Here is a 23451-nt window from a genome sequence, read left to right as displayed (position 1 = left end):
GTAAAAAGGGTCTTTGCTAATTAAGCTGGGCCATTGTTTGACTTAAAGGTGACTTTTCAGAGCTCAAAGTTTGGGCAACAGCTTAGTAGGGTCATCTCAATCTCCAGGAAAATAAAATCACCATTTCTCAGTGGAGATATCCAGAGCCACGTGTCCCAGGGCATGACATGGACCACTGACATCATAACTACCTGCCAGCTTGTAAAAAAAAATAGGCCCCTGAGGCACCCTCCCCAGACCTTAGGAAACAGAATCTGCCAGAATTGGCATTTTAGCAAGCTCCCAGGAAAACAAACATGTGCACTTAAAATCTTGTTGTTAGGTGCTGTTGGGTCCGTTCTGACTCATAGCAACCCTATGTACAACAGAAAGAAACACTGCCTGGTCCTGTGCCACCCTCACAATAGTTGTTATGCTTGAGCCTGTTATTGCAGCCAGTGTGTCAGTGCAACTCATTGAGGGTCTTCCTCTTCTCCACTGACCTTCTACTTTACCAAGCAGGATGTCCTTCTCCGTCCTGATGACATGTCCAAAGTAAGTGAGATGAAGTTTCGCCATCTTTGTTTCTAAGGAGCATCCTGGTTGTACTTCTTCCAAAACAGACTTGTTCGTTCTTCCGGCAGCCCATGCTATATTCAATATTCTTCACCAACACCACAGTTTGGATGCATCAGTTCTTCTGTGGTCCTTTTTAATTTTCCCATTTTCACAGGCATATGTGTACTGCCTCTCTTTCCAGCTACCACATGCCTGGCATAAACCGCAGGTCTGATAAAAGTTGAATTTCACCCAAGCCTTTTCTTAAAGAAGGAGCCTGGTGGCGCAGTGGTTAAGTGATACGGCTGCCAACCAAAAGGTCAGCACCTTGAATCCACCAGGCACTCCTTGGAAACCCAATAGGGCAGTTCTACATTGTCCTATAGGGTCGCTATGAGTTGGAATCAACTTGATGGCAACGTGTTTGGTTTCCTGAAGAACCAGCCCCCCACCCACCCTTTTACATTCTTGGAAAAGGCAGGGCCAAGTGCAATGAACTGACCAAGACTAAATGGTTTGCTCTGTGTGAATAACTTTGTTTTCCCCTTCCTCCCCTCCCTTCTTCCTCCTCCAGGTGGCCTTATCATAAATAAAAAGGAAATGTTAGGACAAATATTGTTTGAGACCACTATTATAAGAACTCAAAAAATAGTTTAAACATAGAAGGAAATATTCTTTGATGGTTATGAGAGTGGGGAGGGAGGGAGGGAGAAAGAGGGGTTTTCACTAATTAGATAGTAATAAGAACTATTTTAGGTGAAGGGAAAGACAACACACAATATAGAAGACCTCAGCACAACTGGACTAAACCAAAACCAAAAAAGTTTCCTGAATAAACTGAATGCTTCAAAGGCCAGCGTAGCAGGGGCAGGGGATTGGGGACCATGGTTTCAGGGGACATCTAAGTCAATTGGTATAATAAAATCTACTAAGAAAACATTGTGTATCCCGCTAGGGAGAGTTGCATCTGGGGTCTTAAATGCTAGCGAGCGACCATCTAAAATGAATCAACTGGTCTCAACCCAACTGGAGCAAAGGAGGATGAAGAACACCAAGGACACAAGGTAATTAATTACAAGCCCAAGAGACAAAAAGAGCCACATAAACCAGAGACTACATCAGCCTGAGACCAGAAGAACAAGATGGTGCCCGGCTACAGCCGAAGACTGCTCTGACAGGGAACACAACAGAGAACCCCTGAGGGAGCAGGAGAGCAGTGGGATGCAGACCCTAAATTCTCATAAAAAGACCAGACTTTATGGTCTGACTTAGACTAGAAGGACCCAGAGGCCATGGTCCCCAGACCTTCTGTCAGGCCAAGACAGGAACCATTCCAAAGCCAACTCTTCAGACAGGGATTGGACTAGACTATGGGATAGAAAATGATGCTGCTGAAGAATGAGCTTCTTGGATCAAGGAGACACGTGAGACTATGTGGGCAACTCCTGTCTGGAGGGGAGATGGGAGGGTGGAGGGGGTCAGAAGCTGGCCGAATGGACAAGAAAAGAGAGAGTGGAAGGAAGGAGTGTACTGTCTCATTAGGGGGAGACCAAGTAGGAGTATATAGCAAGGTGTACATAAATTTTTGTACGAGAGACTGACTTGATCTGTAAACTTTCACTTGAAGCACAATAAAACTTAAAAAAAAAAAAAGGAAATGTTCGCAGTACAGTGTCCTCAACTGCAGCCTCAGTACAACCCTCAGCAGCCCCTCTTAGCTTTCTGTGAAGAATCTCACAGTCCTGAGTCTCCCAGGAGTGAAGCTCATACGGCGCTCTGGGCTCTGCTGCCTCAGCCCCGTTGACGTGCCCTACCTTTGTGCCCCTCATTTTCCCCTCCCTTGCAACTTCTTTTTGAATAAAACTCACCTGTTTTAACATTGTCTGCTGCAAATTTTTTCTCTTACAGATCCTTCCGTAAGTCCAAAGAAGGCCCCTGTGATAAACATCCCGATCTATAAAACAAAAACCAAAAACCTGTTGCCGTGGAGTGATTTCTAACTCATAGCGACCCTACAGGACAAGGTAGAACTGCCCCATACAGTTTCCAAGGAGCACTTGGTGGATTCCAACTGCCAGCCTCTTAGTTAGCAGCTGTAGCTTTTGACCACTACACCACCAGGGTTTCCTCCCAATCTGTAGTGGCTCAAATTTTGGACACCCAACTCCTCTCAAAAATATTTCTCTTGAGTGTCAAAGAGAGGAATTGATAGCAGACATCTTGCTTTGATTTTGAGGTTTTGTTACTCACCAAACCAAATATTCACTTTAATGAAATCCCTGACCAAAATTCATCTTTCAGGAGCTTTCCTTTCATCCAAAGTTGCAAATTCTTTCTTGTCTGTTTGAGGCCAGGCTGACTAAATTCGAATTTAAAAAGATATGGCTGAAAGGAGGAGCAGGGACCATCCTGTGACCTGATAACAGTATGATTCCAGGAAAAGGCAGAGAAATAAGCTCATTGCCCAAATAGCAACCCTATAGGACAGAGTAGAACTGACCTTTTGGTTAGCAGTCCAACGCTTAACCACTGCACCACCAGGGCTCCTAAAAGGCGGAGGGCAGGGTTCAACCAATCACGTTTAGATTGAGGGGTATTCACTAATTAGGTACTTGTCAAGAATTATCTTAGAAGAAGAGAAGGAAACACACAATACAGGGAAAGTCAGCACATCTGGACTAAGCCAAAAGCTAAGAAGTTTCCTGAATACAACCAAATACTTCAAGGGACAGAGTAGCAGGGGCGGGGGTCTGGGGACCATGGTTTCAGAGGACAGGACGTCTAGGTCAATTGGCATAATAAAATCTATTAAGAAAACATTCTGCATCCCACTTTGGTGAGTGGTGTCTGGGATCTTAAAAGCTAGCAAGTGGCCATCTAAGATGCATCAATTGGTCTCAGCCTACCTGGAGCAAAGGAGAATGGAGAACATCAAAGACACAAGGAAAATAGGAGCCCAAGAGACAGAAAGGGCCACATAAACCAGAGACTCCATCAGTCTGAGACCAGAAGAACTGGATGGTGCCTGGCTACCATGAATCACTGCCCTGACGGGGAACACGACAGAGAGTCCCTGAAGGAGCAGGAGAAAAGTGTCATGCCGAACTCAAATTCTAGTAAAAAGACCAGACTTAATGGTCTGACTGAGACTGGTGGAACCCTCGAAGACATGGCCCCCAGACTCTCTGTTAGCCCAGAACTGGAAACATTCCCGAAGCCAACACTTCAGACAAAGATTGCACTGGACTATAAGACATAAAATGATACTCAGGAAGAGTGTGCTTATTTCAAGTAGATAAACATGAGACTATGTGGGCAGCTTCAGTCTGGAGGCGAGATGAGAAGGCAGAGGGGGACAGGAACTGATTGAATGGACACAGGCAATTATAGGGAGACCAACTAAGGTCACATAACAATCTGTGCATAAATTTTTGTATGAGAAACTAACTTGAGCTGTAAACTTTCACTTAAAGCACACTAAAAAAAAAATTAAAAAAAGATTAGCCAGTATTTAATTTTCTATATTTCTCCCTCCTGTTTTCTTTATAAGCCTTGTTGTACCTGCTTCTTCTAGCCATTTGCTTTTTCTGAAATCAAAATGGCCTCCCTGCTTGTATATGGAATAAGTGCTCAGAATAAACCTTATGCTCAAATTTCAGTGAGTTTTGACTATTTTTAGCATTAGTAACCTCTCTTTCTCTGCCTTTGCCAATCTTTAGCACATACTGGGAACAGAGGGAGAAGTTGGAAGATGGTTCTCTTACCTGATAATTAGGATTTTCTATAGCATATCCCAAGTGCAGTGTGTGAGCACCTGTCTTTACCTTCCTCAGGGATGCTTGGAGATGGAGGCTGGGGTGCCTCTCTCCCTCAAGGCTGGCTCACTCCCCAGCCTGCTAGGATGTTGTAGTGATGTCTGTGATGTCCACATGTCTGCGATATCAGCAGTTTCCAGGAGACAGGCCATGATGTGTACAGTGATCACGATTATTATAAAAAGGTTTGTATCGAGAACTCTGGCTATGAACATGTTACGGTTTCTAAAGCACTTGCTGAAATGCCTTTCTGAAGAAGTATACCAACATCTACTCCTGTCAGCAATATAGATAAGGCCTTTTTTTTTTTTGCACATTGTATAACCTTTTAGTGTGTCTTGATATTTCTCTTTTAGTTGGGTGGTCTGTGGGTTGCATTTTTCCTGAGAGGGGGGCACTGAGTTACCATCTGAAAGGTTGGCAGTTGAAACCCACCCGCAGGTTCCATGGAAGATAATCCTGGCAATCTGCTTCCATAAAGATTACAGCCAAGAAAACCATACGGAGCAATTTTACTCTGTAACACATGGGGTCGCCATGAGTTGGAAAGAATCAACTACATGGCAACTTTCTTTTTGGTCTTCTTTTTTTTTTTTAATACAGTGGTGTTGGGCTGGGAGATGGAGTCCTGGGTGATTCCAATGGTTAAGTGCTGGGCTGAACTAAAATAAGTTATAGTACGGTGGACGTACTGTGCTCAGTCAAAGCATGTGTATTTTATAAACTAACGCTAGATGTGAATTTCTAGGGAACCAAGAACAAAATATAATGCCAGCTATCTAAAAATGACATTTTAAAAACTTACAAACATTCAAAATGAGGGAAGAAAATTATATATAGCAAATGAACAGAAGATATTAAAACTACATATATATATATTTAAACTATACATACAGTTTAAAAACATATCAATACAAATTAAAAATGAGGACAAAATAGAACATTAGATTTGTAAAAACGTAAATTCTCAAAATTGACTCAAGCAGAGGTAAAAACTTGAAACAGACCTATGACCCCAAAAAACATTGAGAAAGTTGTCAAAGAATCATGGCATAAAATGTACTGAGTTGTTTTACATTTTGAAGAGGCATAGAATTCCTATGTATTAACAATTTTCCAAGAACAGAGAAAGAAAAGAGTATATTAATATCGTTTATTTTAGGAATGCAAGGGTAGTTCAATATTATAAAACCTAAATATGTAATTCAGTGTATTAATGACACGAGGCAGAATAATTCAATAGTTTTCTTGGTAGATTAAATAACATAAAGGAATTTTGTAAAATTTAACATCCACGTCTGATAATAATTCTTAATAAAATAGTAAGGAAGGAAACTTCCTAACAAAATAAAAAATACTTATTTTTAAAAATGTAGCCAAGGTAGCAACGCAGGAAGGAGACCCAGGAATCAGAAGGAAATGGACTGCAGGTCTAATTGCCTCCACGAATCCTACCTCCTTTTTCATGAGGCCAGAAGAAGTGGATGGTGCCCAGCTAGCATTACTGAATGTTTTGATCGAAGAGTCTGTAAAAGAATCTTGATCAAAAGAGGGGAAAATGTGGAAAAGCAATTCAAATTCTTCGTCAGGAAACATTTTCCTGAATTCATTAATTTATACCTCTTTACTAAATCATCCACTAATTTTTCCCTTTCCATACAAAGAATCTCCTAACCAGATTTATTGGATACATGGAGAATGGAAGAACCCCAAAATCAATTGTCTGGAAACAACTTGTAAGCCCAGAACCAAAACTGTCCCATGAAGTCATCTGTAAACTACATAACAATTTAGCTCATTTAATAAAAAAATGCTCGCACCAAGCACACAGCCCTTCTAAGGTAGTATTTATATGACAGTAACTCTAAAACACAGACTAGAACTTTAAGACGCAGAGAGTCTAAGGTAACAGTGGCGAGACTATACTGACAAGATGGTAAGAATGCTGATACAATGTGATGTATGTAACTAATGTTAATAAATTGTGCATGTAAAAATTGTTGAATGGTTGTTATGGATTGAATTCCAAAAATGTTTATCAACTTGGCTAGGCCATGATGTCCAGTATTGTGTGGTTGTCCACCATTTTGTGATCCAATGTAATTATCTTATGTGTCGTAAATCCTAACCTCTATGATGTCAATGAGGCAGGATTAGAAGCAGTTACATTAATGAGGCAGGTCTCAATCTACATCATTAGATTGTATCATGAGTCAATTTCTTTTGTGATATAAAAGAGGGAACTGAGGAGGAGAAGGACCTCCTACCACCAAGAAAGAAGTGCTGAGAGCAAAGGGCATCCTTTAAACCCAAGGTCCTTGCACTGAAAAGCTCTTAGACCAGGGGAAGATGGATGACAAGGACCTTCCCCTAGAGCTGACAGAGAGAGAAAGGAGTTGACGAGACTAGAAGTCCAAATTCAGGGTGTCGGCTCCAGGGGAAGGCTTTCTATCTCTGTTGACTCTGGAGGAAGGTCTCGTCATCAAGCTTTCTCGGGTCAAGGGCCTTCTCAGTGCAGGGACTCCAGGTCAAAAGGACGTGCTGTGCTCCTGCCACTGCTTTCTTGGTGGTATGAGGCCCCCCTGTCTCTCTGCTTGCTCCTCTTTTTTGTATCTCAAAAGAGATTGATTCAAAATACAACCTAATCCTTGTCATAAATCTTTGATGGGGCCTAGGAGCTTCTCAACGCAGGGATCCCAGGTCCAAAGGATGCTCTGTGCTCTTGGCAATGCTTTCTTGGTGGTATGAGGACCCTTTCCTCTCTGTTTGATTCTCTCTTTTATATCTCAAAAGAGATTGATTGAAGATACAACCTAATCCTGTACATTGAGACCTGCCTCATTAACATAACTGCCTCTAATCCTGCCTCATTAACATCATAGAAATTAGGATTTACAACACCTAGGAATATCACATCAGATCACAAAGTGGTGGACAACCACGAAATCCTGGGAATCATGGCCTAGCCAAGTTGACACACATTTTTAGGGAACACAATTCAATCCATAACATCCTTTAAAAAGAAAAAAAAAAGTAATATTTGTATGTCCTTAGTTGTTTGCTCCTTCCCATTCATTACGAGAAATGGGAACATCAATGAATAAATATAAAATATACCCCATTCAATCGTCGTTTCAGTCTTTTGAATATGGTCCTCGATTTTTTTTTCCAGAGATATCTTTCTTTTCTGTCCCTTGTGTCTGACAATAGCAGCTTGCAAAAAATTATAGACAATATGAGACTGTTACATAAGCCCTGTTACCTTTGCAAAGAAAATAAAGATATGGTAAAGGAGCAAAGTGTCCCCAGTTGGAAATAAATTTTGGTGTCCACTAAGTGCTTTATGTTTAAGCATAAATCACCCACCTCTAATGGAAACGCTCGGTGCCTGATACATTTTTATTGTTAGTCTGTTATCTTGTTTTAAACGTCGGTATTGTTTCTGAATTTATTTTGTCTCTTTTTTTATATAAACCACTCCCTCTTTTCTTCCGTGGTGAATGTTACCTTTTTTTTTTTTTTTTCCATGCTTCAGCTGCTAATTTGTTCAGTGTTCAAATAAAAACCTTTACCACATAATTCAAGCTTTAACCTGGCTTTAGCTCTGAACTAACAGGATAATTGCTAAATTTTCCAATTCACTTAGGGGTGGCCGGCAGTAACTAAAGAGGCTTTTAAAATCGAACATGTTTTCTGTCCATTCCTTGTAAAGGCTAGTCCTGAATGTTCTGCATGTGATCGGGAGAGAAATTGGCTCCTTAATGGAAGAATCCAGATACCCATTTTGCCATCAATTACTGATAAAGCATTGCAGTGGTCAGCTAAGTCAGCAGGCAGAAGGAGAAAAGAGTATCCCAGCCGTTCGTCACCGTCACAAACCCTTTAGCCTAATGTTGGTGAGAAAAGTTATAAACATATTCATATAGACAGAGACACACCAGAGTGGCTGATAAATACATCACGAAGATGATAATCTATTTCTGATATAATTAGTCATCATGGCGGTCTTGGTGGCGTGGCTGTTGGGTGGATTTTGACTTATAGCAATCCCATGTGACAGAGTAGTTCTGTTTTCTTGGCTATAATATTGAGGGGAGCAGGTTGCCAGGTCTTTCTGCCAAGGAGCCGCCAGTAGGTTCAAACAGCTGACCTTTAGGTTAGCAGCTGAGCACTTAACCGTTGCTTCACCAGGGCTCCTTTAATCACCGTACCAAAAAACCAAACCTGTTGCCATGGAGTGGATTCCGACTCACAGTGACCCTATAGGACAGAGTAGAACTTCCCCATCGGGTTTCCAAGGAGTGGCTGGTGGATTCGAACGGCCAAACTTTGGTTAGCAGCCTGAGCTCTTAACTACTGTGACGCCATAGCCCTCACTTAAAAAGAATACATTTAAGGAATTCAAAACTCCACAAATCTTTGCAGCCTTGCTACTGGAAGCGTGCTGTCCAGACCGATGGTGTTCACGTTGCCTGGAGCTTGTAGGAAATGCAGAATTTCAGAACTCAGATCAGGCCTGGTACAGAAGATGCATTTGAACAAGTCATCCAGACGGGATGAGTTTTCCAGGTGTGACCCATTAAAGAAAAAACAAAAACAAGAAAAAAAGAAAAGCTGCCATCGAGCTGGTTCCAAGTCATGGCAGCCGCACGTGCATCAGAGTAGAACTGTGCCCCACAGGGTTTTCAATGGCTGGTTTTTCAGATGCGTATCACCAGGCCTTTCTTCCGAGGCACCCCTGGGTGATCTCCAACTGCCACATACACACACACAAAACCAAACCTGCTGCCATCAGGTGGACTCTCATTCAGGGTACCCCATGTGTGTCAGAGTAGAACTGTGCCCCACAGGGTTTTCAATGGCTGGTTTTTCAGAAGTAGGTCAACTCTTTTCTCGTTCTTCCCACATTTGGATTGTTCCATCCCAGTTGGCAAAACTGGTGGCTCCGCCCTGCCCTCCTGGACTTTGCGTGATGATACACGCCCAATTCGAAAGAGGTGTACTGTCCTGAATGGACTTATCCTTTTAGTTTCTGGCACTAACCTGCTTTTTCCACCAAACCACTTAACATTTTCTTTATAAGTACCTGTTTATCCTTTTTCTCAAAATACAACAACAAAAAAAAACTCTTTTCCTTTGTTAGTGAGAAGCTGGAAGGGTGATAATTAGTCTGTATGTATTTAATAACAAGTATCATCAGGATTCTGAATTAAAACTAAGATTAATGATTTAATTTCAATCTTGTCAGGATGACCCATTTGAAAAAATACTAATGTGATATAATGCTATAAAAGATTTAAGCCTAATTTATTGATAAGACCATTACAGCTGAAATGAGAGACCTATTTGTCTGCATAATGGCTCCTGAAATCACAGAGAGTACTTTGCCATTATTTCACTGAAACACTTATAAATCCTTTTTGGATTTACCATCTATATTTTTTTAAACAACCGTATATGGTGCTTATTATGTGCCAGGCACTGTTCCAAGGGTCTCACTAACTCATTTAGTTCACACAAACATCCTATCAGATAATAATATTGGTAGTAATATTGTTACTATCAGGTAGTAATACTGGTATCCCTAAAAAAAAAAGGAAGAAAGACAGAAAAGAAACCAAATCAGTTGCCCTCAAGTCGACTGACTCAGGGAGGCCTCAACGGTGTCGCAGCAGAACTGTGCTCCGCAGGGTTTTCCGTGGCTGCTCTTTCAGCAGTAGATAGCCGGGACTTTCTCCCTAGACACCCCTGGACGGATTCAAACCGCCAATATTTCCGTTAGCAGCCAAGCGTGTTAACTGTTTTCGCCACCTAGAAACTCCCATATAACATAAAATAATATAAAAATTCTTACATTGTCCTATTTACCTATTCTTCACATTATGACTTCTGGACCCATAAAAGATTCATACTTATTCAAAAGTTTTTCTCCTCCCATGATTGCTCCTCTACCTTTAGGGTTGACTTTTATCTTTTTTAATGTCCCAGTTTTTCTTTCATCTGAAATTTATTTTGGAATTAAAAAAAAAAAAGCCAAACCAGTTGCCCTCAGATCTTGACTCCGAATCATAGCAGCGCCCTGCGTGTCAGAGTAGAACTGTGCTCCGTGAGGTTTTCAGTGGCTCAATTTTTGCAAGTAGAGCATCAGGGCTTTCTTCCAGGGTGCCTCTGGGTAGATTCAGGCTTCCAACTTTTTGGTTAGGAACTGAGCACTTTAGCCGTTTGCACCACCTTATGCGTAAGAAAATGGAGGTACCAAGAAGTTTGGTAAATTTGCTCAATCTAACACAGCATGTGAGTTTTGGAGACACAATATATAATTCCCTAAAGTGTGACTCCAACATCTGGCATCCTGCTTACTCACTGCTCCACATTGCTACTCCTTTCTAGAGAAACCGAGGAGAACTGGAATGAAAGACAGTAGCGAATGCACCATTGCATTTGGGAGAGCCACAGGGTTGCAAGGTTATTGGTGAAACACAAAAGAGCCACAAATACATAAAGTCTATATGTCCGATATTCAGATGAAATACGGCAGAGATTGTCTCATAACAAGGGATCATATAGTTTTAGATGTAGAGAGTTCAGCTGCAGACTTCTGCTCTTGGCCAAGATGAAGTGATAAGAGATTCACATTCCCAACAGGGGTTAAAAAAACAAAAAACAAAGAACAACAATGTGTCTGAAACCATGGCTTTCAAAACTATGTATATCAAGCAATGAGTAACAGTGACTCCACAAAGATGGGAAACAAATGAGGTGAGCACTATAATTGTCCGATCCACGGCATTGAGAAGCAGCCCTGGAGATACTGCGGTACTGAGAAGTCAGTGGTTCTAAGCCATCAGCTGCTCTACGAGAAAAAGATGCTGTGGCAGTCAGCTCCCATAAAGATTACAGCCTTGGAAACCTTACAAAAAAAATAAAACAACCAAACCCATTGCCATCAAGTTGATTCTGACTCACAGTGACCCTACAGGACAGGGTAGAACTACCCCACAGAGTTTCCAAGGAGCAGCTGGTGGATTCCAGCTGCCAACCTTTCAGTTAGCAGCCAAGTGCTTAACCACTGCACCGCCAGGGCTCTTGGAAATCCCATTCTACTCTGTCCTATAGGGTCACTATGAGTCAGAATTGACTCCACCAGCAATAGTTTTATTTATTTCTGCATTGAGAAGCAGGAGCCCTAGTGGCACAATGGTGAAGTGCTTGGCTGCTAACCAAAAAATTGGCGGTTCTAACCTCCCCTCTCCCCCAGCAGCTCAGCGGGAGAAAGACCTGACCATCCACTCCCGTAAAGATTATAGCCAAGAAAACTACATGGGGCAGTCCTACTCTGTCACATGGGGCAGCTGTGAGTCGAAATCAACTTGTCGACACCTAATGCCAACAACAACACTGTGCCAAGAGAGAATCTAGGCCATGTAACCGGGAGGGAAACTGAGGCAGAGCCCAGCTGACTCCCGGAGGAGCTGAGGCAAAGGACCAGAGCTTGTGGGGAGACCGATGTGATTGCAGCCTGCAGGCCAGTTTTCAGGAGAAAGAAGGGCACAGCAGCATAACCCCAAAGAACTACCGAGAACCCTCCTTCAATATTTTACAGTGTACTGATCAGCATGATGCATGAGGAAACTACCCAAGAACGGGATAGAACCTCCCAGAAGGATTAAATAGAACATCGCTCAGTGCTGATGGAGGGCTGAGGATAGTGCCTGAATGAATCAGCAAGAAGGGAAAAAACACTCATAATTCATGAGCTATTGGGTGGAGAATACTCAGCAAAGTCTTGCCCCAGAAAGGGGTAAATAAATAACTGCTGACTAAGCACTGCCCAAGGTTCCTGGGTGACACAAGTGGTTTGTGCTCAACTACTAACCTGAGAGCTGCTGATTCAATACCACCCAGCCCATGGAAGAAAGCCTGGAGATCTGCTTCCAGAAAGATTACAGCTGAGAAAGAACTATGGAGCTCAGTTCAGCTCTGCAACACAGAGGGTTACCATGAGTCAGAATCAACTGGACAGCAATCTTTTTTTTTGTTTTTGGCTTAAGCACTGCTCAGGCCCTCCTGCCTAACAAATTTTAAAAAGCAAGACCCAAAGGGATCAAACTCTTTCCAAGTAGCTTAACTGCATCCCAGAATAAAGCAGGAGGCTTTTTATAGGAACACAAAAATATCTAGCCCTCAAAGTGTCTGGCAGACACAATGTCTAGCATTCAATCGAAGATTTCCAGACATCAAGTAAGACAAAAGAGCCATACGAGGAGAATAGTTAATCAAAACTGACCCAGAATTGACCCAGATCTTAGAATTATAAGGGAGGGGCAAAAAACACACTTTATGATAACAGCATTCCATATGTTCAAAAAGTTATCTATAGACATAGGATATACACACAACATATATGTTGCTGTTGTTGTTAGTTGTCGAGTCGGCTCTGCCTCATGGTGACCTCATGTACAACAGAATGGAGCATTGCCGGGTCCTGTGTCATCTTTATGATGGTTGGTATGCTCCAGTCCATTGTGGCAGCCTCTGTGTATTTTGAGTGCCTTCCTACTGAGGGGGCTGATCTTCTAGCACTATGTTGGACAATATTGTGCTGTGATCCATGGGTTTTCATTGGCTAATTTTCAGAAGTAGATGACTACCAGGCCTTTCTTCCTAGTTTGTCTTAGGCTAGAAGCTTTGCTGAAACCTGCCCACCATGGGTGACCCTGCTGTTATTTGACACACTGTTGGCATAGCTTCCAGCATCCCAGCAACACAATAGCACTCACAGTGCAACAGACTGACAGATGGATAATGGCAATATAATCTTATTTTATCATGAAGGATATGTAATCCAAAATGCATTCTCTTTTATATTCTTACTGGCTTATGATACCATCTAATTTTTCCAATTCTATAACACATACGTTTAAGAAGAGTAACTTGTTTTTATAAATGTGTTTTTCCTCATTAGGCTGCATGTTAATAATCTATTTAAAAATGAAGTATCTAGATAAATATACTTAGTATCATTAAAAAAAAGTGTAAAACTAAAATGAAGATAGGTTATGCAGACTCTGCACGCTCTGACAATTCATTAACAGCCCACTCATGGAATTTTCAGAATAAAATTCAGTTTCAATTATTTCTAGAGTAAAAGAAACGTAGAAGACTAGGAAGTAGGGTCAAATGTGTGTTCTACTTAAAAGAATACACCTAAAGCCTAAACTATGTTTCTCTTCTTGGTAGGTCTGTTTAGATTAAACAAAATAAGTGGATTTGCGCAGCAGTACGCCATTAATCAAGGTTTTACTGTATTTACGTATTCCTGAACATTGGTTGCTAACCCAAAGGTCGGCAGTTTGAATCCACCAGCCGCTCCTTGGAAACCCTACAGGGCAGTACTGTCCTGTCCTATAGGGTTGATATGAGTCGGAATTGACTCAAAGGCAGTGGTTGTTTTTATTTTTTTGAACATTGTCAACAGAAATCCTTTCACCAAGAGTTTTATGTTTCATTGATTGGTACCATTAACGATAAGAATTAAAATACTCTAATTGCAAGGAATTTTCAAAATGGTTTACCAACAAGCCATTGTCAAGTATACGTATGGCCATAAACTGAAGAGAGCTTTTAAGAGAGCATATTTTACAGTGAGACACATACTCAAGCTATCTCTTAAATACTTAAAAATTCTTACGAAATATCTGGGCTAGACATATGGGCTACTTGGAGACAGAAAGTTTGGCTAAAGATATGGTTTTTATGACAGTTCAGGTTATTAGCTGACACAACAATACCTAAATATATTGGCAATAGGGGTGCACGTGAGACAGCTGGCCCCTCCTCCTCAGATTAATTGAACATTAAATTACCTCTGTGTGGGAATGGAATATACTAGCCATAAGCCTTATGAGTCTCCACTTAGTCTTCACTTGTTTAGAAAGGACAAATACTACAGCATTTCAGTCTGAAAACCTGAAGCTTAGCTGCTGAATTACAGAGGAGTTACTCTAACAGCCTGTGTCATCAGGAGTGAAACACCAAGATAGTCCCGTTAATTTTTGCAATGCGGCTATAGGATGGGTATGTGTCTGCTCCTGCTGATACACACCAACGGCATTCAAGAGAATATCAATGAATTGGAGACTGTTTAGGAAACCCTGGTGGCATAGTGGTTAAGTGCTACGAATCCACCAGGCGCTCCTTGGAAACTATGGGGACAGTTCATAGGTCGCTATGAGTCAGAATCAACTCGACGGCAATGGGTTTGGAGACTGTTTAGATTTGGTAGCAACTCTGGAGGATAAAGAAACAACCAAAAGTCAATAGCAGAATTGTTTCAAAAAGGTCCCATCAGTCCTGATTCTTTCTTTTTATCTAAAAAGCCTGTGTTATACTAAAGAGGAAGCTGTATGAGTGGAGGCCAGGCAACTAGATTTTAGAATATACAAGAAAGTTCTTAAAATTAAAACAGTGTGGAGCTGGCACAAGAAAATACAGAAGAATGAAATAGAAAAGAAATAGATGCAACAAAATATACAAATTTAGCATAGGATTCAGTCAAATCTCAAATCAATTGGGCAAAGATGCACATTTTAATAAATGGTGTTGTAATGAATATATGCAGGCATTCAATAAAAGATATAACTAGATCCTTTCCTTACACCATATACAAGCCTGATTTCCCAACAGATCAGAGATCTAAGTGGGAAGGAAGGAAGAAAAGAAGGAAGGGAGGGAGGAGGGGAGGAGGGGAGGGAGGGGAGGAGGGGAGGGAGGGGAGGGAAGAGACAGATGGGGAAGGGGGAGAGGGAGGAAGGGAGGGGTAGGGAGGGAGGGAAGAAAGAGAGAGAAAAAATAAAAGGAAAAAAAAGAAAAAACAAAACTAAGAACAAGGAGAAAGACTGGGCAAAAAAAATCCAACAAATCCGCTTCTAGAAATTAACTCTGTTGCAGACCCACCTCAACAATACAAAATGCATATGCACAATTATATCACTGTTTCTAATGGAAAAATTGTAGCGCAATGGTTAAATGCTCTCCTACTAACCTAAAGGCAATGGTTTGAAGTCACCTAGGGGCTTCTCGGGAGAAAAGCCTGGCGATCTACTTCCAGAAAGATTTCAGCCTAGAAAACACTATGGGACACTTCTACGCTGTCACATGGGGTTGCTATGAGCTGGAATCAACTCGACACCATCCAACAACCTAAATGCCCAAAATGGAAGCATTGGTTGAATGAACAATGACATGCACTCACAGTAGATTGCTATACAGCAGTGAAAATTAAACAGGAAGAGCTCTATGAGTTGATGTGGAGTGACTTTCAGGAGACATTATTGTAAAAAACGTCAAAGTGTAAAATTCAATGGCTATAGTATGCTACGTCTCATGGAAGAGAGAAAAGGGAATAGCAAAACACACATATAATTGCTTATCATTTTTTTTCTTTAAGAGTTAACAATAAAAACTCATTTTAATGAAAATGGAACCTAGGAGATTACAGCGTTTGGATCAATAGGATTTTTTTGATTCACAACTGAAATAAAAAAATCAAAGAATTCGATTAGCATGAAATTATTATTATGTAATAGCATGATTTAGCTAGGAATGCCAAGCTATATATATACTTTTTTTTTTTTGCTAAGTAAATATATTAATATATTGTTTTCTTTTTTTTAAATTGTACTTTAGATGAACGTTTATGGAGCAAATTAGTTTCTCATTAAATAATTAATACACATATTATTTTGTGACATTGGTTGCCAACCCCACAACATGTCAGCACTCTCCCTTTCTCAACCTTGGGTTCCCCATTACCAGCTTTCCTGTCCCCTCCTGCCTTTTCTCGTCCCTGCCCCTGAGCTGGTGTGCCCATTCAGTCTCATTTTGTTTCACGGGCCTGTTCAATGTTTGGCTGAAGGATGAACCTGTGGAGTGACTTCATTACTGAGCTAAAATGGTGTCCGGGGGCCATACTCTTGGAGTTTCTTCATTCTCTGTCAGACCAGTAAGACTGGATTTTTTTGTATGTGTATGTGTGAGTTAGAATTTTGTTCTACCTTTGTCTCCAGCTCTGTCCGGGACCCTCTACTGTGATCCCTGTCAGAGCAGTCAGTGGTGGTAGCTGGGTAGCATCTAGTTGTACTGGACTCAGTCTGGTGGAGGCCATGGTAGATGTGGTCCGTTAGTCCTTTGGACTAATCTTTCCCTCGTATCTTTAGTTTTCTTCATTCTTCCTTGCTGTTGAAGGGCTGAGACTCATGGAATATCTTAGACGGCTGCTCACAGGCTTTGAAGACCCCAGATGCTACTCACCAAAGTAGAATGTAGAACATTAGGGCATAAAATTAAAATGATTTATTATTACCCACCCTTTGGAAAAGGTGTGGAAGAAGGAAACTTGTAAAAAAAAAAAAAAAATCCGTAAAGTTGAAATGAGTTCAGGAAAGCCGTAGTAACCCCACACTGGGACAGCAAAGGCAAGCACACTGCCTCGTGGAAGGAGTGCAGACTGAAGTATTTTTCAAGTGAAATATTCAAGTAATATTTGGGTTTCAATATTTTGATAACTGCCAAAGATGACAGTTGCCTGTGAAATTAGAAGTGTTGTCATAATATGTAGGTGAAATTTCATATTTACTTTTCCCCAAATTAGAAATAAGTTTTGGTATTTTCTGAACAGATTGCCAAGTGTTCATCAGCCCTATCCTTCACCAGACGTTACGTTAAAGAATGAAAATCACAGTTTTGCTATGGGGAAGATTTACCCTAAAGATAGCAAAGTGAACCAGTGTGAGCTTAATGCCTCAGACTCATCAGACAAATAAAAGCACAAATAAATGGCCCTGACTTATTACGCCCACTTCGTAAGCTTCACCTACTATTTCATTCTGCTCTTACCTACTAACTTCTTTACTTAATCAGCAATTTAAATGCATCTCAATTCCAGAATGTATTTCTCATCTTTTCCCATGGCATTCCATAATAAAAAATCAACAACCCTTCGACATGCACACATCCATAATAAATACCATAACCAGCACAGCCATCCTGCAGCTCATCAACAAATAACAAGTGCTGGGTTAGTATTCAAGGAAAAAGATAAGTGACTAACATCACATTTCTTCTAACTGTAGAACTCTTTAGCTACACAATGTGGTACAGCAGAAGAACCCTTAAACAATCTCCTAGGTTCTATTTTGAATGCTTGTCTGCTTTGCAACTGGAAGCCAAATTTTGACCCAATGTTTTGTCAGTCAATTCCCTCAAGGTAATATTCGGGAATTTTAAGAACAGAAATATGACAGACACAGACGTTGGGTAAACACCCAATGTTTACTTTAAGCCACAACGGCCCTTGCTTTGCAAGAGGTAGTTTATGTCAAAGATCCTTTAGCCTTTTTAGGATTTGGAGAAATTATTCTTTTCTGAAGGAGCCCTGGTGGCGTTGTGATTAAAGCAATTGTGTGCCAGCCCAAAAGTCAGTGGTTCAAACTCACCAGCCGTTCATCTGGAGAAAGATGTGGAAGTCTGCTTCTGTAAAGATTACAGTCTTGCAAACCCTGTGAGGCATTTCTACTCTGTCATATGGGGTTGCCATGAGTTGGAATCCAGTAGAAGGCAATGGGTTTTTAAATAGTCATTTATTTTTTTTTTTTCACCTATGAGAACCAAGAATATTCTTTCTTTCTTCTTGGAGATTTCCTTAGATAGGTTTTAATATGGCTGTACTAAAAGACAGAGTGGTCAACATTTGCCACAACGTTTTTATAATTGATTCAGTAACTGGCTTCAAAGATGTTTTTCTGCCATCTTCTTCAACGCAAGCTGATAGTATCTTATCCAAGCTAAACTCGAAAACCATTCAGCATGGGTCAACTATTGCCCAAATTTACAAAGCACACAACTCCCCTATGTTCTAGAAACCTAGAAGGTAGATGAACTATTTTTCCTTCAATAAACCCTTGCTAAACTAATTTTTTAAATTTGTTTATTTAAGAAGGCAGTGGTTCAGGGGTAGAATTCTCACCTTCCATGAGGGAAACCCAGATCCGATTCCAGGCCAACGCACCTTGGGGGCAGCCACCACCCATCTGGAGGCTTGTGTGTTGCCAGGACACTGAACAGGTTTCAATGGAGCTTCCAGACTAAGACAGACTAGGACGGAAAGCCTGGTGATCTACTTCTGAAAATCAGCCAATGAAAACCCTATGGATCACAATGGTTCCATTGCCAACCATACATGGGGACGGGGCAGGACTGGGCAGCGTTTTGTTCTATTGTGCATATGGTCACCATGATTTGGGGACAATTTGACAGTGGCAACAACAAAGAGAATTTTTTTGTCTTGATGAGAACTTGGGCTGGAGGTATCGTGAAAAAAAAATTTTTTTTTGATAAGTAATTACAGTGTAGCTCTTGCCTGATGTTGACAGAAGGTGGATCTATCAACTTTAAGGACCCCCTAAGACAGAGCAGGAGCCCTGGTGGTGCAGTAGTTAAAAGCTCTGCTGATAATCAAAAGGTGGGCAGTTCTAATCCACCAGCCGCTCCCTGGATACCTTATGGGGCCGTTCAACCCTATCCTATAGGGTCGCTGTGGGTAACACAAAGCTGCATCTACATCAACGTTGAGAATTTTGGATCTTAAGGAAGACTCATTTCTGGAGCAGGTGTAAAGCAAATCTCCATCAGAGGTGAGTGGCACAATACCAGAGCATGGAGCAATTAAAAAAAAAAAAAAAAAGCAATCTGAGTATCTCCAGGAAAGTGAATATTAACTACCAAGATTTCATGGTCTACTCCCTGAAATAGGGCCAAGTCAATAATGCACAATTAGGCTTTTATGACAAAGAAGTAATTAAATCCGTGCCCTGCCATTTCTCAGAATCTCTCTGGCCTTAATTGTTGCCAAGTTTAACCAGCAGAAATCAAGCGTCTTATTTATTTCTCAAGGAGCCCTGGTGGCAGAGTGGTTAAGTGCTTGGCTGCTAACTGAAAGGTCAGCGGTTCAAACCCACCAGTCGCTCTGTGGGAGAAAGATGTGGCAGTCTGCTTCCTTATACATCAGAGCCTTGGAAACCCAATGGGGCAGCTCTACTCTGTCATATGGGGTCGCTATGAGTCAGCTTCGACTCGGCCACAACGGGTTGGGTTTTTTATTTGTTTCTCAGCAAGACAGCCTTGGCAACAGCAAGATGCTGAAATCACACCATTTTGTTCATGCTGAATGTGTTGGGGTCCCTAGCAGAGCAAAGAGGGAGGAAATGGTTGATCATAATGGTAGCTGTTGACGGGTAAGGTGACAGAAACATCGGGATGTGAGGCAAGCAAATAAAGTAACTGAAGACTTCGTGAATAGACACATGAAGGAAAATGGCACAGCCATTGTTTGCAATGACACTCCGTCAAGTTACTTTTGTTGAAGCAAAAATCTCTTTCAGTGCTTGAGGCAAACGACTTCTCTGTAAATGGCAGTCCTTTCAGTCAACACCTCTGGCAGAGTTGAAGGAAATGGGTGCTGTATGTTCTAAGTGGGATACGTGAGAATGTTTAATTTATCCAAAGATACAAGTTGTTACGGGTTGAATTGTGTCCCCCCGCAAATACATGTTGTAAATCCTAACCTGTCTACCTGCAGAGCTATAATCCCATTTGGGAATGAGTTTTCTTTGTTACCTTAATGAGACATGATAAGTGTAGGGTGTGTTTGAGATAATCTGTTGAGAGATACAAAAGGAGCAGATTAGGCAAGCAGAGACGGGGGAAGACAGGCGCCATGCCCCCATGAAAATCACCATAATCACCAAGGAATAGCAGCTGAAAAGAGACAAGGACCTCCCCCAGAGCCCACAGAGAGAGAAAGCCTTCCCCTAGAGCTGGCACCCTGAATTCAGACTTCTAGCCTCCATGGTGTTGTCAATCACCTCATATGCATGTGAAAGCTGGACAACGAATAAGGAAAGCTGAAGAAGAATTGACACCTTTGAATTATGGTGTTGGTGAGCAGTATTGAATATCCTATGGACTGCCAGAAGAACGAACAAATCTGTCCTGGAAGAAGTACAGCCAGAATGCTTCTTAGAAGCAGGAATGATGAGACTTTGTCTCACACACTTTGGACACGTGATCAGGAGGGACCAGTCCCTGGAGAAAGACGTCGTGCTTGGTAAAGTAGAAGATCAGCGAAACAGAGGAAGACCCTCAATGGGATGGATTGCCACAGTGACTGCAACAATGGGCTCAAGCACAGCAATGATTGGGAGGATGGCGCGGGACAGGGTAGCGTTTGGTTCTGTTGTACATTGGGTCACTATGAGTCGGAATCAACTCAGCGACAACTAACAACAACAATGACAGCCTCCTAAACCGTGAGAGAATAAATGTCTGTTTGATAAAGTCATCCACTTGTGGTATTTCTGTTATGGCAGCACTAGATGACTAAGACATACGTGTCATTAGGATTTCCTTTCTAGGCTGACGGGTCATTTCAATGATGACAAAAAATCAGAAAATAGGAGTAAAACCTGTCTATTTTTTTTGAAAGATAGCTCTTAAAATTAAGCCTCTCACTTGCAGGCAATTTTCCTTCAACATTTCAATCCGGGATATTTAAATTCCTAGTAGTTGCCCTGAGACATGAGACACAACTATACCACCTACATAACAAACAGTGAAAATAGGCTGTTATTAATGTAATAACATTTATATTAGTAATTAATTGTTGGCAATGATGATGATTGCTAACTCTAGACAGTATTCATATGCACCAGGCACAAACACTTTATGCACAATAAAGAGCACCTCACTTGATTTTCAAAAACTCTATGAAGTAGGTATTTTGTATGCATCACCATGCTACAGTTGAGGAAACCAAGGCTCAGAAAGGTTAATAACATGCCTAAGTCAACAGAGCTTGGTAGGATTTCACGGAATTTAAAAACAGTACTCTTTTTTTTTTTAATTTATTTTTTTATTGTACTTCAGATGAAGGTTTACAAATTAGTTTCTCATTAAACAATTAATACACATATTGTTTTGTGACATTGGCAGCCAATCCCACAACATGTCAAGTCTCTCCCCTTCTTCATCTTGGGTTCCCCATTACCAGCTTTCCTGTCCCCTCCTACCTTCTCGTTGTTGCCCCTAGGCTGGTGTGCCCATTTAGTTCCGTTTTGTTTTATGGGTCTGTCTAATCTTTGGCTGAAGGGTGAACCTCAGAAGTGACTTCAGCACTGAGTTAGAAAGGTGTCTGGGGGCCATACTCGTGGGTTTTTTCCAGTCTCTGTCTGACCAGTAACTCTAGTCTTTTTTTATGAGTTAGTATTTTGTTCTACATTTTTCTCCAGCTCTGTTCAGGAACCTCTACTGTGATCCCTGTCAGAGCGGTTGGTGGTGGTAGCCAGGCACCATGAGTTGTGCTGGACATAGCCTAGTGGAAAGACTCAAATTCTTTTTATTTTTTTTACAAGTTTGTTTTTTTTATTTTTATTGTGCTTTAAGTGAAAGTTTACAAATCAAGTAAAACAAATCGGACTCTCATACAAAAATTTCTAAACACCTTGCTATGTACTCCTAACTGCTCTCCCCCTATTGAGACCATACATTCCTTCCCACCACTCTCTCTTTTCCTGTACATTTGGCCAGCTTCCGACGCCCTGTACCCTCTCATCTCCCCTTCAGACAGGGGATGCCAATGTAGTCTCATGTGTCTACTTGATCCAAGAAGCTCATTCTTCCCCAGTATCATTTTCTATCCCATAGTCCAGTCCAATCCCTGTCCGAAGAGTTGGTTTTGGGAATGGTTCCTGTCTTGGGCTAACAGGAGGTCTGGGGGCCATGACCACCGGGGTCCTTCTAGTCTCAATTTGACCATTAAGCCTGGTCTTTTTATGAGAATTTGGGGTCTGCATCCCAGTGCTCTCCTGCTCCCTCAGGGGTTCTTCATTGTGTTCCATCAGGGCAGTCATTGGTTCTAGCCGGGCACCATCTAGTTCTTCTGGTCTCAGGCTAATGTAGTCTCTGCTTTATGTGGCTCTATCTGCCTCTTGGGCTCATAATTACTTTGTGTCTTTGGCATTCTTCATTCTCTTTTGCTCCAGGTGAGTTGAGACCAATTGATGCATCTTAGATGACCGTTTGCTAGCGTTTAAGACCCCAGACGCCATTCTCCAAAGTGGGATGCAGAATGTGGAAAGCAGTACTCTTAATGGTTATGGTTTGTTGTTGTTAGTTGCCTTCAAGTCAGCTCCAACTCACGGGGACCTCATGTATGGTGAAAAGAAACATTGCCCGGTCCTACACCATCTTCGTGATTATTGATATGCTTGAATCTATTGTTAAAGTCTTTGTGTCAATTCATCTCATGGAGGTTTGCCCTTGTTTTTGTTGACCCTCTACTTTACCAACCAGGATGCCCTTTTTCAGCAGTTGGTCTTTTCTTATGACTTGTCCGAAGTAAGTGAGCTGAAATCTTGCCATCCTCACTTCTAAGGAGCATTCCAGTTGTATTTTTTACTAAGGCTGATTTCTTCATTCTGATATATTCAATGTTCTTCACCAACCCTACAATCTAAATGCGTCAATTACGCATTGCGGTCGTTGTTGTTAGACGCCGCCAAGTCAGTTCCGACTCACAGTGACCCCATGTACAACAGAATGAAACACTGCCTGGTCCCGTACCATCCTCACCATTGTTGTGATGCTTGACCCCATTGTTGCAGCCACTGTGTCAATGCATCTCATTGAGGGCCTTACTCTTTTCCATTGACCCTCTACTTTACCAAGCATGATGTCCTTCTCCTGGGACTGGTCCCTGCTGATAACACATCCAAAGTATGTGAGACACCATCTCGTCATCCTTGCTTCTAAAGAACACTCTGGTATAGCCTACCTTTACACATAATTTCTTCATCATCATCATCATCTTATTAATAATAAATCACCTGACTTCCACATAAAGGAAAAATGAGTGAAGATAATTTACAATAAAATAATACCTGTGTTTATGGGGACCATGGTTTCAGGGAACATCTAGATCATTTTCGATAGCAAAGTGTATCAAGAAAAGGTTCTGCATCCCACTTTGGTAAGTGACATCTGG

The 23451-nt window shown here is 41.4% G+C and overlaps 1 protein-coding gene across 4 annotated transcripts in view; it reads right to left on the bottom strand.

Annotated features, from left to right (window-relative positions):
- The window catches only part of NLGN4X (neuroligin 4 X-linked), a 620760-nt gene that overhangs the window by 442486 nt on the left and 154823 nt on the right, over nt 1-23451 (bottom strand). For 3 of the 4 annotated variants that reach the window (XM_049872280.1, XM_049872286.1, XM_049872282.1), the window contains one exon: nt 2406-2491. The exons of the other annotated variant lie outside the window; for it this stretch is intronic. The gene's annotated coding sequence lies outside the window, so the exon portion shown is untranslated. The remainder of the gene's footprint in view (nt 1-2405; nt 2492-23451) is intronic. 4 annotated transcript variants of the gene reach the window in all.

The sequence above is a fragment of the Elephas maximus genome, chromosome X (assembly GCF_024166365.1).
Source record: "Elephas maximus indicus isolate mEleMax1 chromosome X, mEleMax1 primary haplotype, whole genome shotgun sequence".
In the NCBI taxonomy this organism is placed as follows: Eukaryota; Metazoa; Chordata; class Mammalia; order Proboscidea; family Elephantidae; genus Elephas; species Elephas maximus.
The sequence above is the reverse complement of the archived record's forward strand: the minus strand, read 5'-3'. Positions and strand labels throughout refer to the sequence as shown.